This window comes from Rhinoderma darwinii, chromosome 1, assembly GCF_050947455.1.
Source record: "Rhinoderma darwinii isolate aRhiDar2 chromosome 1, aRhiDar2.hap1, whole genome shotgun sequence".
Lineage (NCBI taxonomy): Eukaryota > Metazoa > Chordata > Amphibia > Anura > Rhinodermatidae > Rhinoderma > Rhinoderma darwinii.
In genome coordinates this window covers 72,940,548-72,952,538 of record NC_134687.1, presented here as the reverse complement: position 1 = coordinate 72,952,538, position 11,991 = coordinate 72,940,548, and positions in this window count along the sequence as shown.

The window sequence follows — 11,991 nt, the reverse complement described above, 5'->3', positions numbered from 1 at the left end:
ATCAGATGAGGGATCAAGAGATTTTGATTATTATGATGATAGTTCAGATAAGGCAGTTTCAATTAAATCTGGTTGGCTTGGAGTAAAGCGACCATCATGGAAAACCAACATTGATACCAACCCTACAGCGAACCTTCAACAAGTAATTTCTCTACTTAAACCTATTAACATCATAGCGCCAAATTCTTTAGAAAAAAATCTTTCACCGTTTTACCCATGTGGTGCATTAAGACTACCCGGGGACAGAATGGAAGAAAGAGATAATCCGGAAAATCTTTATCAGGATGTTAAACAATTATCCTCTAGACCAACACGTTATATAGACGGCAAGCAAACATTTTCTAATAGCAGTTCCTCAGATGATGGGTCATTTGATTTGGATTATAAAGATGACAGTTCAGATGAGGAGGTTAAAATAAATCTTGGTTTGCTTCCAACAAAGCAAGCACCATGGACAAGCAACATTGATACCAGCCCTACAGTGAACCTTCAACAAGTAATTTCTCTACTAAAACCTATCAACGTCATAGCTCCAAAGTTTGAACACAGAATGGAAGATAGAGATGGTCTTCTTAAACAATCTCAGGAAACTGAAAATCAGTCACCCCATCCAAAATATGAAAGCAGTTTTGTATCATCCACTAGACCAATACATTATATGGAAGACAAGCAAATATATTCTGACAGCAGTTCATCAGATGAGGAATCAAAGGAGAGTGAGGAGGATCATAGTTTAGATGAAAGAAGTATCATTCATTCTGATCTGCTTACAAAACAAGCAACTTGGGCAAGACAACAAAATGTTAGTCCTACAGTGAACCTTAAGCATGTAATGTCTCTTGTGAAACCTATTAATATCACAATCCCGGAATCTACAGTTATTGATCTAGTAAAAAGACCTTCACAAACACAGTTTTTCTCAGGTAGTATCTCTAGATATCCCGAGAACAGAATAGAAGATGCAGGTAATCTGCAATATTATCAAGATATGAAACTATCTGGAGAACCAGAAAAGAAGCCATACAATAAAAGCCAGATCTACGATAAACCTCCTACTCTCCCCATAAATAATGGAGAAGGAAAGAAGACATTTTCTGACAGCAGTTCATCAGATGATGGGTCATTTGATTTGGATTATAAAGATGACAGTGCAGATGAAGAGGTTAAAATAAATCTTGGTTTGCTTCCAACAAAGCAAGCACCATGGACAAGCAACATTGATACTAGCCCTACGGTGAACCTTCAACAAGTAATTTCTCTACTAAAACCGATCAATGTCATAGCTCCAAAAATTGATTTCAGATTAAAAGAAAAAGATACTCTTCTTAAACAATCTCAAGAACCTGGATATCAGTCACCCCATCCAAAATATGAAAGCAGTTTTGTATCATCCACTAGACCAATATATTATATGGAAGACAAGCAAATATATTCTGACAGCAGTTCATCAGATGAGGAATCAAAGGAGGATGCGGAGGACCATAGTTCAGATGAGAGACGTATCATTGATTCTGATCTGCTTACAAAACAAGCAACTTGGGAAAGACATCAAAATGTTAGTCCTACAGTGAACCTTAAGCATGTAATGTCTCTTGTGAAACCTATTAATATCACAATCCCGGAATCTACAGTTATTGATCTAGTAAAAAGACCTTCACAAACACAGTTTTTCCCAGGTAGTATCTCTAGATATCCCGAGAACAGAATAGAAGATGCAGGTAATCTGCAATATTATCAAGATATGAAACTATCTGGAGAACCAGAAAAGAAGCCATACAATAAAAACCAGATCTACGATAAACCTCCTGCTCTCCCCATAAATAAAGGAGAAGGAAAGAAGACATTTTCTGACAGCAGTTCCTCAGATGATGGGTCATTTGATTTGGATTATAAAGATGACAGTGCAGATGAAGAGGTTAAAATAAATCTTGGTTTGCTTCCAACAAAGCAAGCACCATGGACAAGCAACATTGATACCAGCCCTAGAGTGAACCTTCAACAAGTAATTTCTCTACTAAAACCTATCAACATCATAGCTCCAAAGTTTGAACACAGAATGGAAGATAGAGATACTCTTCTTAAACAATCTCAGGAAACTGAAAATCAGTCACCCCATCCAAAACATGAAAGCAGTTTTGTGTCATCCAGTAGACCAATACATTATATGGAAGACAAGCAAATATATTCTGACAGCAGTTCATCAGATGAGGAATCAAAGGAGAGTGAGGAGGATCATAGTTCAGATGAGAGAAGTATCATTCATTCTGATCTGCTTACAAAACAAGCAACTTGGGCAAGACATCAAAATGTTAGTCCTACAGTGAACCTTAAGCATGTAATGTCTCTTGTGAAACCTATTAATATCACAATCCCGGAATCTACAGTTATTGATCTAGCAAAAAGACCTTCACAAACACAGTTTTTCCCAGGTAGTATCTCTAGATATCCCGAGAACAGAATAGAAGATGCAGGTAATCTGCAATATTATCAAGATATGAAACTATCTGGAGAACCAGAAAAGAAGCCATACAATAAAAACCAGATCTACAATAAACCTCCTGCTCTCCCCATAAATAATGGAGATGAAAAGAAGACATTTATTGACAGCAGTTCATCAGATGATTCTAAAGAGGACAGTTCAGATGAGTGGGTTACAGTGAATTCTGGTTTGCTTTTAACAAAGCAACCATCATGTATGAGAGAAGGAAATCAAAGCCCCAAAGTGAACCTTCAACAAGTAATTTCTCTGTTAAAACCGATTACTATCGTTGCTCCAAACTATTTAGTGACTGAACCAGTTGGAGGTCCTTCACAAAAACAGCAAACTGGTATTACAAACTATGAAGCCGGGAATTCTAAATCATCTCCTACACTCAGAAGTGATAGTAAAGGGAAGCAGACTTTTTATGACAGCAGTTCAGCAGAAGATGAATCAAAGGACGATGAAGATCACAGTTCAGGTAATAGCATCAAGAATTCTGATTTACTTATAGCAAAGCAAGTAACATGGACACCCAAAGAAAATGTAAGCCCAATTGTGAACTTCAAACATGCAATGTCTCTAGTTAGACCTATTAAAATCATAGTTCCAGAAAATACAGCAAGTGAGAAATTGCAGAGTCCTTCACTTTTTCCAAATGGTATACCAAGAAATCCAGAATACAAATTTGAAGATATCCAACTATCTAGTAGACCAGAACATCAATCACATAGTACAAACATTGACACTAATAAAACCCTCTGTAACCCCACAGGATATAAAGAAAGTTTGCCAAGATTTTATGACAGCAGTTCATCAAAAGATGAATCAAAGAAGGATCACAGTTCAGATGTAGGTGGATTAATGTCTTCTTATCTGCCTACAACAAAACCAGCAACATGGACAAGTAAGGAAGTTATTAGCCCCACAGTTAACCTTAAACAGGTAATATCTTTAGTAAAACCTATTAATATTGTATCTTCAGACTCAATGACTGATCTGAAGTTACACAGTCCGTATGATCATCAGTATGGAGGAGTGAAAAATAAATCACAAGATACAAACATCGAAAAAGGTTATTTAGAAATTCTCCCCAGACCCACAAGACATGGAGTATATAATCAGATACTATATGATAGTAGTTCATCTGATGATGGTTCAAATAAGGAAGATAAAGGTAGTGGGATGAATTCTGATTTACTTATAATAAAGAAAGATACATGGGAAAGTACAGAAAGTGTTAGCCCGAAAGTGAACCTCAAATCTGTAATGTCTATGGTAAAACCGATCATCATTAAAGCTCCAGACAGCACAGTGACTGAAGTACTAAGACGTTTTAAGCAAAATTATGTTACCAACTTACCTGAACATCAAACAGTCAGCCAGTCACATAATACAACATTTAAAGAACATTCTGTAGAAAAACTGAACACCCCCAAGACAATTAGAAACAGTGCACGGATTTCCATTGACAGCAGCTCATCAGACCATGAATTAAACCACTTGGTTTATGAGATAGGTCAGGATTCAGATGCCATAGTAAATACAAATCTGTTAGCATGGGACTATAATGAAAATTCTAACCCTAAAGTAAACCTAAAACAGGTCATCTCTCTTCTAAAACCCATTAATATCATAGCTCCAGATTCAACTTCTACAGTGAAGAGCTCTGAACAGAAATATATTTTTAACATGTATCAACCAGAAGATAGAATAAAAAATGTAGACACGCACAACGATCACTACGATCAAGACAACAAATTTCATAGAGGCAATTCTAGAAAATGGCTACATAATACAAGTTTTAAATTCCTCAATAGTTCTAAAAATAATTCAGAAGTAACCAACACTTTCCACAACAGGTCTCCTGAGGACGAATCGAGCCAGATTAATTCATACAAAAATTATGATCATCTTACACCAAAGCATACAACACCAGCAAGCAGTGACAACACAAACCCCAAATTAAACCTCAAACATGTAATCTCTTTATTAAAACCTATTCGCATTGCAGTTCCAGACATTACAGTGACGGATTCAGTAAAGAGACGTACAAAAGTACTAGTAGCAGAACGATTGTCGCATAATACTATTTCTGAATATTACACAGACATCATCAATGATAGTTCATCAGATGGGGGTTCACTCTTTAGCTTCAGCCAATCAAACTCATTATCAGATGACTCTGAAAAGATAGATATCGCCAAAGATGAGGTGATTGGACTCATGGATATTTGGTCAAGTAATAACAAAGGAGAAATGGACAGAGGTAAGATTTCAATACAACCAGGAGACAATAGTAATGTGTCTTATCATAATCCAAACACGGCTCGAATGGATGAAGGGCTTAAAGAGTTTGCAGGTGGTGGATCTGAACCAAATAAAGCCAAGGATGTTCTTCATTGGTTAAACACTACTACACACGACAAAGAAAATATTGAATTTCCAACCAATAAAAGCCTTTCTACACCAACATCCGAACAAGAACTTGTGCTTGACCTGAACGAAGAAGAATGGACAACAAGGACTATTGTTAGAAAAGAGACCGGGACCATGCCAACGTATGAATCTCAAACGGTTGAGAATAAAACTTATTTAATACCAGATATTGGTGAAACAAGCACTGATGCAAACTTACTGGACTTTAACAGCAATGACTTATCACATGAATTGGAGGGTTCTCCCACAGTGGATTATGGGAGGTACTTTACAAAAAGGAGAAAGGCTTTTGATGCATTTTCTGAATACTTGAAAGATTAACAAATCTAAAATGAAGTTGATTCCATGTCCTTGATATTAGATACTATTTTATATGTAAATATATTGTAAAGTATGATGTTATATCCTGTAAATTAATCGACACAATATTGCAATATCAATTGTCGGTATTTATGATTGTGATCATTCATTAAATACAAGGACCACTGAAGTGCAGTCTATAAAGTGCATCTTAAAAAGAGCTGCTGATATCATTCACATATTGTATGTAAATATTTCTGGAGATTCTCATAACTAAAGGTACCCATACACATTAGATAAATGTCAGCCGAACCCACCAATTTTGGCGGGACTGGACAACCATCTAATGTGTATGGGGGTGTCTCGACACTCCTCTGACAGTAAATGTTGGAAGAGAGAAGGATCACAAATTTTTTAGCATGTCAACTCCAGCAATTGGTAGCTTGGGAATTTTCTGCTGTAAATAGATCCTTAATGCAAGTCTCCGGAGTTGTTTTTCAGGATGTATTCCAGCTTCTGGAATATGATCTCTTATTTAAATATGCCCTTAAAATTCCATATTTCCATCTTTACTAAAAACTATGGAAAGAGGTTAAACATGTTCTAAACGTTTCCTCGGTTTTGGAGGATACATCGATTTGGGACAACTCCTCCTTTCCCTTCGGAGGAAAATTTTTTGGGTATAAAAGAGGTATAAGGGAAGTCTCGTAGCTCATAGATAATGGTCCCTTGAAAGACTTTTGTACCCTTCAAGTAGAGCTTGGTCTATTTGAGGGTCATTTTTTGTATTACTCCCAACTGGCACATCTATGGGAAATGATTGTGGATAAAGATAGATTTAAAACTGTTCCATTTTATATAGCAGATATAATTAAAAAGCTAGTAGCAGGAAAGAGATAATTTCTAAGCTCTATAAACACATAGTGTCTTATGGATTCACTGGGGTTAATAGTAAAATACATAAAAAATGGGCACATGAAAATGATCACGATGGGGCTCTGGATTGGCCTAACAGTTATAAGGGGATAAAAAAAGGTTTATATGAATAACTCGCACCAATTCTCACAATAAATGTTAATTTTTCAACTATATTACACTCCAAAATGTTTGCACTCAATAGGGTACTGTACTTCAACCGCTTGCTTAACATGTAAAATGGTAGATGCAGATCTAGTACATTTAATCTGGCACTTTAGTCCTAAACTACATTTGTACTGGGACAAGATTTTTAATTTCTTGAACACTATTTTTGATATGGTTCTGGAGAGGAGTGTAGCACTGGCACTTTTGGGAGACCCAACCTCTATCTATCAAATTCAGGATAATATACATATTGAGCTGCTATTATGACTACTATTCCTTGCTCGGCTACAAATCCTTAAGAATTGGTTCTTAATTTCATCACCTAACTTCTTTGCATGGAAACGTTATGTACATAAAGTTTTGCTTTATCAGAAACAATTTTTTATGAGTACAAAGCAGCCTATGAAGTTCCAAATGAAGTGGTTATTTTGGGTTAATAGTTTAGCTAATTCTATTAGACCTTAATTATTCTGTTTTGAATAAAGTAACAAAATAATATTTTTTCCATATTTACATAACTTTACTATGTTGTTTGCTGTTCTATTTATGTCTCGTTATGCTTGTATATTCTCTTTTTCTGTAATAAAGTTTTAAAAAAAGAAGGGTCGGACATATTGGATTCAATTACACATGGATATGACATTTGGATTTGAGTACACAAATCAGTCGAGCGTGCATGTGTATGGGAGGGCCGACAGCTATCTAAGGTGTCTGTTGGCTTACGTAGTGATCATGGGAAGAGGGTCAGATATTTTCACTGCACTGTACAGTCAGCCTCTTCTCAGACTGAAATGGCTGCTTAAGGCCCTTTTACATGGGCAGATGATCGGCTAAATGAGCACTCGTAAGAACGCTGATTCACGATCATTGCCCTGTGTAAATAGGGTAGCGATCAGACAATAAACGCGCAAACACTAATTTGCAGGCTGATCACATTGTTTATGCTGTCAAAAAAATGATAGTTTGTCAACAGCATATCTCCCCATGTGCACAGGGGATGTGTTGCTGACAATATTCACACTGTATGTTGACAAATGATTATATTAACAATCATTCGTCCCCCATACCCTGATCATTGCTCCATGTAAATGGACATGCTGTAATCTTCAATGGGCGCTCTTTATCAGGCAGAAAATCTGCCAGTGAAAAAAACACCCTTAGGGTTTGTTCACACGAGGGCGTCCGTTACGGCTGAAATTACGGGGATGTTTCAGCCTGAAAACATCCCCGTAATTTCAGCCGTACCGGCATGTGCAGGCGCTTGAACGCCGCGTCCATTACGGCCGTAATTAGCGCTGCTATTCATTGGAGTCAATGAATAACGGCTCCAATTACGGTCAAAGAAGTGACAGGTCACTTCTTTGACGCGGGCGTCTATTTACGCGCCGTCATTTGACAGCGGCGCGTAAATATACGCCTCGTGTGAACAGACAAACGTCTGCCCATTGCTTTCAATGGGCAGATGTTTGTCAGCGCTATTGAGGCGCTATTTTCAGACGTAATTCGGGGCAAAAACGCCCGAATTACGTCCGTAAATAGGCCGTGTGAACATACCCTTAAAGAGGCTCTGTCACCAGATTTTGCAACCCCTATCTGCTATTGCAGCAGATAGGCGCTGCAATGTAGATTACAGTAACGTTTTTATTTTTAAAAAACGAGCATTTTTGGCCAAGTTATGACCATTTTTGTAGTTATGCAAATGAGGCTTGCAAAAGTCCAAGTGGGTGTGTTTAAAAGTAAAAGTCCAACTGGGCGTGTATTATGTGCGTACATCGGGGCGTTTTTAATACTTTTACTAGCTGGGCGCTCTGATGAGAAGTATCATCCACTTCTCTTCAGAACGCCCAGCTTCTGGCAGTGCAGACACAGCCGTGTTCTCGAGAGATCACGCTGTGACGTCACTCACAGGTCCTGCATCGTGTCAGACGAGCGAGGACACCGGCACCAGAGGCTTCAGTTGATTCTGCAGCAGCATCGGCGTTAGCAGGTAAGTCGATGTAGCTACTTACCTGCAAACGCTGATGCTGCTGCAGAATCATCTGTAGCCTCTGGTGCCGGTGTCCTCGCTCGTCTGACACGATGCAGGACCTGTGAGTGACGACACAGCGTGATCTCTCGAGAACACGGCTGTGTCTGCACTGCCAGAAGCTGGGCGTTCTGAAGAGAAGTGGATGATACTTCTCATCAGAGCGCCCAGCTAGTAAAAGTATTAAAAACGCCCCGATGTGCGCACCTAATACACGCCCACTTGGACTTTTACTTTTAAACACACCCACTTGGACTTTTGCAAGCCTCATTTGCATAACTACAAAAATGGTCATAACTTGGCCAAAAATGCTCGTTTTTTAAAAATAAAAACGTTACTGTAATCTACATTGCAGCGTCGATCTGCTGCAATAGCAGATAGGGGTTGCAAAATCTGGTGACAGAGCCTCTTTAAGCCTCATGCACACAACCATAATATTTTTTACTGTCCGAAAATACGGATCCAACGGATACACATCCGTATACGTCCGCAATTGCGGAAGCGCCCATAGACTTCTATGGGCGCGTCCATGGACAAGAATAGGACATATTCTGCAGATCATTTCTACGGCCCTGACACACATCCGTAAATATATTGAAAGGTGTCCGTGGCCAATAGAAATGAATGTATCCGCAATTTTATCCATAATTACAGATAAAAATGACGGTCATGTGCTTGGGGCCTTATACAGAAGATTGTATTTATTTGCACAGCAAATGGAGATAAGATTTTGGAGATAACTTTTTATTAAAGAGAACTAAACGTTCAACAAACTTCTGACATGTCATCGTGACATGTCAGAAGTTTTGATTGGTGGGGGTCCGAGCACTGAGACTCCCACCAATCACTAAAACAAAGTCTCAGAAGCGATCATGTGAGCGCTGAGCCGCTTCATTCCTGTTCGGCTTTTTCCGGAAAGCTGATGTAGCGGAGTACAGGCTCATAGACTTTCTATTGAGTCCATACACCGCTACATCGATTTCCGGAAAAAGTCGAACAGAAATGAAGCGGCTGAGCACTCGCTCAAGCGCTTCTGCCGCTTCATTTTAGCGATTGGTGGGGGTCTCAGTGCTCGGACCCCCACCAATCAAAACTTCTGACATGTCACTGTGTCATTTTTTTGTTTTTGTTACTTACAGGTCCTTCTCAATGAATTAGAATATCATCAAAAAGTTAATTTATTTCAGTAATTTAATTCAAAATGTGAACTCATGTATTATATAGATTCATTACACACAGAGTGATCTATTTCCAGCATTTTTTTATTTTAATGTTGATGATTATGGCTAACAGTTAATGAAAATCCAAAATTTAGTGTCTCAGAAAATCTGATTATATAAGCCCAATTTCAAAAATTATTTTTAAAACCGAAATGTAGGCCTACTGAAAAGTATGTACAGTATATGCTCTCAATACTTGGTTGGGGCTCATTTTGCATGAATTACTGCATCAATGTGGCGTGGCATGGAGGTGATCAGCCTGTGGCACTGCTGAGGTGTTATCAATGCAGCGTGGCATGGAGGCGATCAGCCTGTGCCACTGCTGAGGTGTTTTGGAAGCCCAGGTTGCTTTGATAGTGGCCTTCAGCTCATCTGCATTGTTGGGTCTGGTGTCTCTTATCTTCCTCTTGACAATACCCCATAGATTCTCTATGGGGTATAGGTCAGGTGAGTTTGCTGGCCAATGAAGCACAGTGATACTGTGGGTATTAAACCTGGTATTGGTACTTTTGGCAGTGTGGGCAGGTGCCAAGTCCTGCTGGAAAATTAAATCAGCATCTCCATAAAGCTTGACAGCAGAGGGGAGCATGAAGTGCTTTAAAATTTCCTGCTAGACGCTGCGTTGACTCTGGACTTGATATAACACAGTGGACCAACACCAGCAGATGACATGGCTCCCCAAACTATCACTGACTGTTGAAACTTCACACTGGACCGCAAGACACTTGGATTGATGCCTCTCCACTCTTCCTCCAGACTCTGGCACCTGGATTTCCAAATGAATTGCAAAAATTACTTTCATCTGAAAACAGGACTTTGGACCACTGAGCAACAGACCTTTTTCTCCTTAGCCCAGGTAAGACGCTTCTGTTGTCTCTGGGTTATAAGTGGCTTGACACAAGGAATGCGACAGTTGTAGCCCATGTCCTGGATACGTCTGTGAGCACTAGCTCCAGCCGCAGTCCACTCCTTGTGAATCTCCCTTCTTGAATGGCCTTTTCTTGACAATCCTTTCAAGGCTGCAGTTATCCCTGTTGCTTGTGCATATTGTTTTATAACACACATTTTCCTTCCTCTCAACTTTCCATTAATATGCTTGGATACAGCCCTCTGTGAAGAGCCAGCTTCTTTAGCAATGTCCTTTTGTGGCTTACCCTCCTTGTGAAGGGTGTTTTCGCTGCAGAATTTACTTTGTCCGTTAACTTTGGACATTATCTGCATTTGTCTATGAATTCCAAATTAATTAATGCTCTCTCACTGGTGGATTTGAGAGAGGCCGGCCGGAGGGAGACCATGAGATGCAGCGTCGGTGTTCAAAAACAGTCTCTGCCCCCAGGGGGCAATGCATCTTTATTTATAAGAAAATGAGAGTAGGCGTTACCCTCAAAACTTGCAAACATATACATTCTACATATGGTAACATAAAGAATCTCAATCTCCTCTTTAGTATGTATCTTTAGCCAAAAGAAATAGAATGTCATCAAGTTTTATCACGTCCACCTTTGTAACAGCTGAATGCAAAGTCATAAACCAGAAGACTTAAAATAGAATAGCAATCCCCCCCTTAGGCTGTTGTTACAGCAGTTCTGTGAGCTCCAGTTACACATATCCATAGCAGTAGATATTAAGCACTTTTAGGTTCACACATATAAAGATATTAAAATACTTTTGACCGTGTCAATGACTGTCTTCTGAACAACTGTCAAGTCAGCAGTCTTCCCCATGATTGTGTAGCCTACTGAACTAGACTATTGGACCATTTAGATGCCCCAGAGGAAGCCGGGAGGGCGAAACCCAGGGTCGGGTTGCATTATGTGGCGTGTTACAAGAGCTTATCTTATGCTTTTATCTATATCTGTTTTTGTAAGTATGGAATAAACTTATGAAATTTGTACTTTCCCAAAGGTAGTGCAATATCTCCTTTTTCTCCCTTGCTGGAGATTTAGAACATCAAGTACGAGGATATACACAGCAAGCAGTTACATTTCTACGTGGAACCACAAGTACCAGCGAGATACACACACCGATGGAAATTTGGATCGTTCTTTCTGCATGCTAGCTGGGGGAAGGTCAAACCCTTGATGGACACTTCAGACTTTACATCCACAACCGTCTGAGCGGTAAAAAACGATCAATTTGTCTCTGTTTTTTGTGGTGTTGAGGATTTCACCTCTTTTTTACCTGCTCTGGTTGTTCAGATCCTTGTTGAGATATTTCAGTGAGTAGAGAGCTGAGTTGTATATTTGGTTGTTGGACCATTTAAAGGCTTAGGAAACCTTTGCAGGTGTTATGTGTTGATTAGCTGATTAGAGTGTGACACCATGAGTGTAATGTCCACGTCCGCGGACCATCGTTCTGACTCGTCGGCTGCGGCCATGGATCTGTGAGGGCTAGCCCGCATCTCACTTCCGCTCCCCTCAGCAGTGTCCCTTAGGGACGCACGC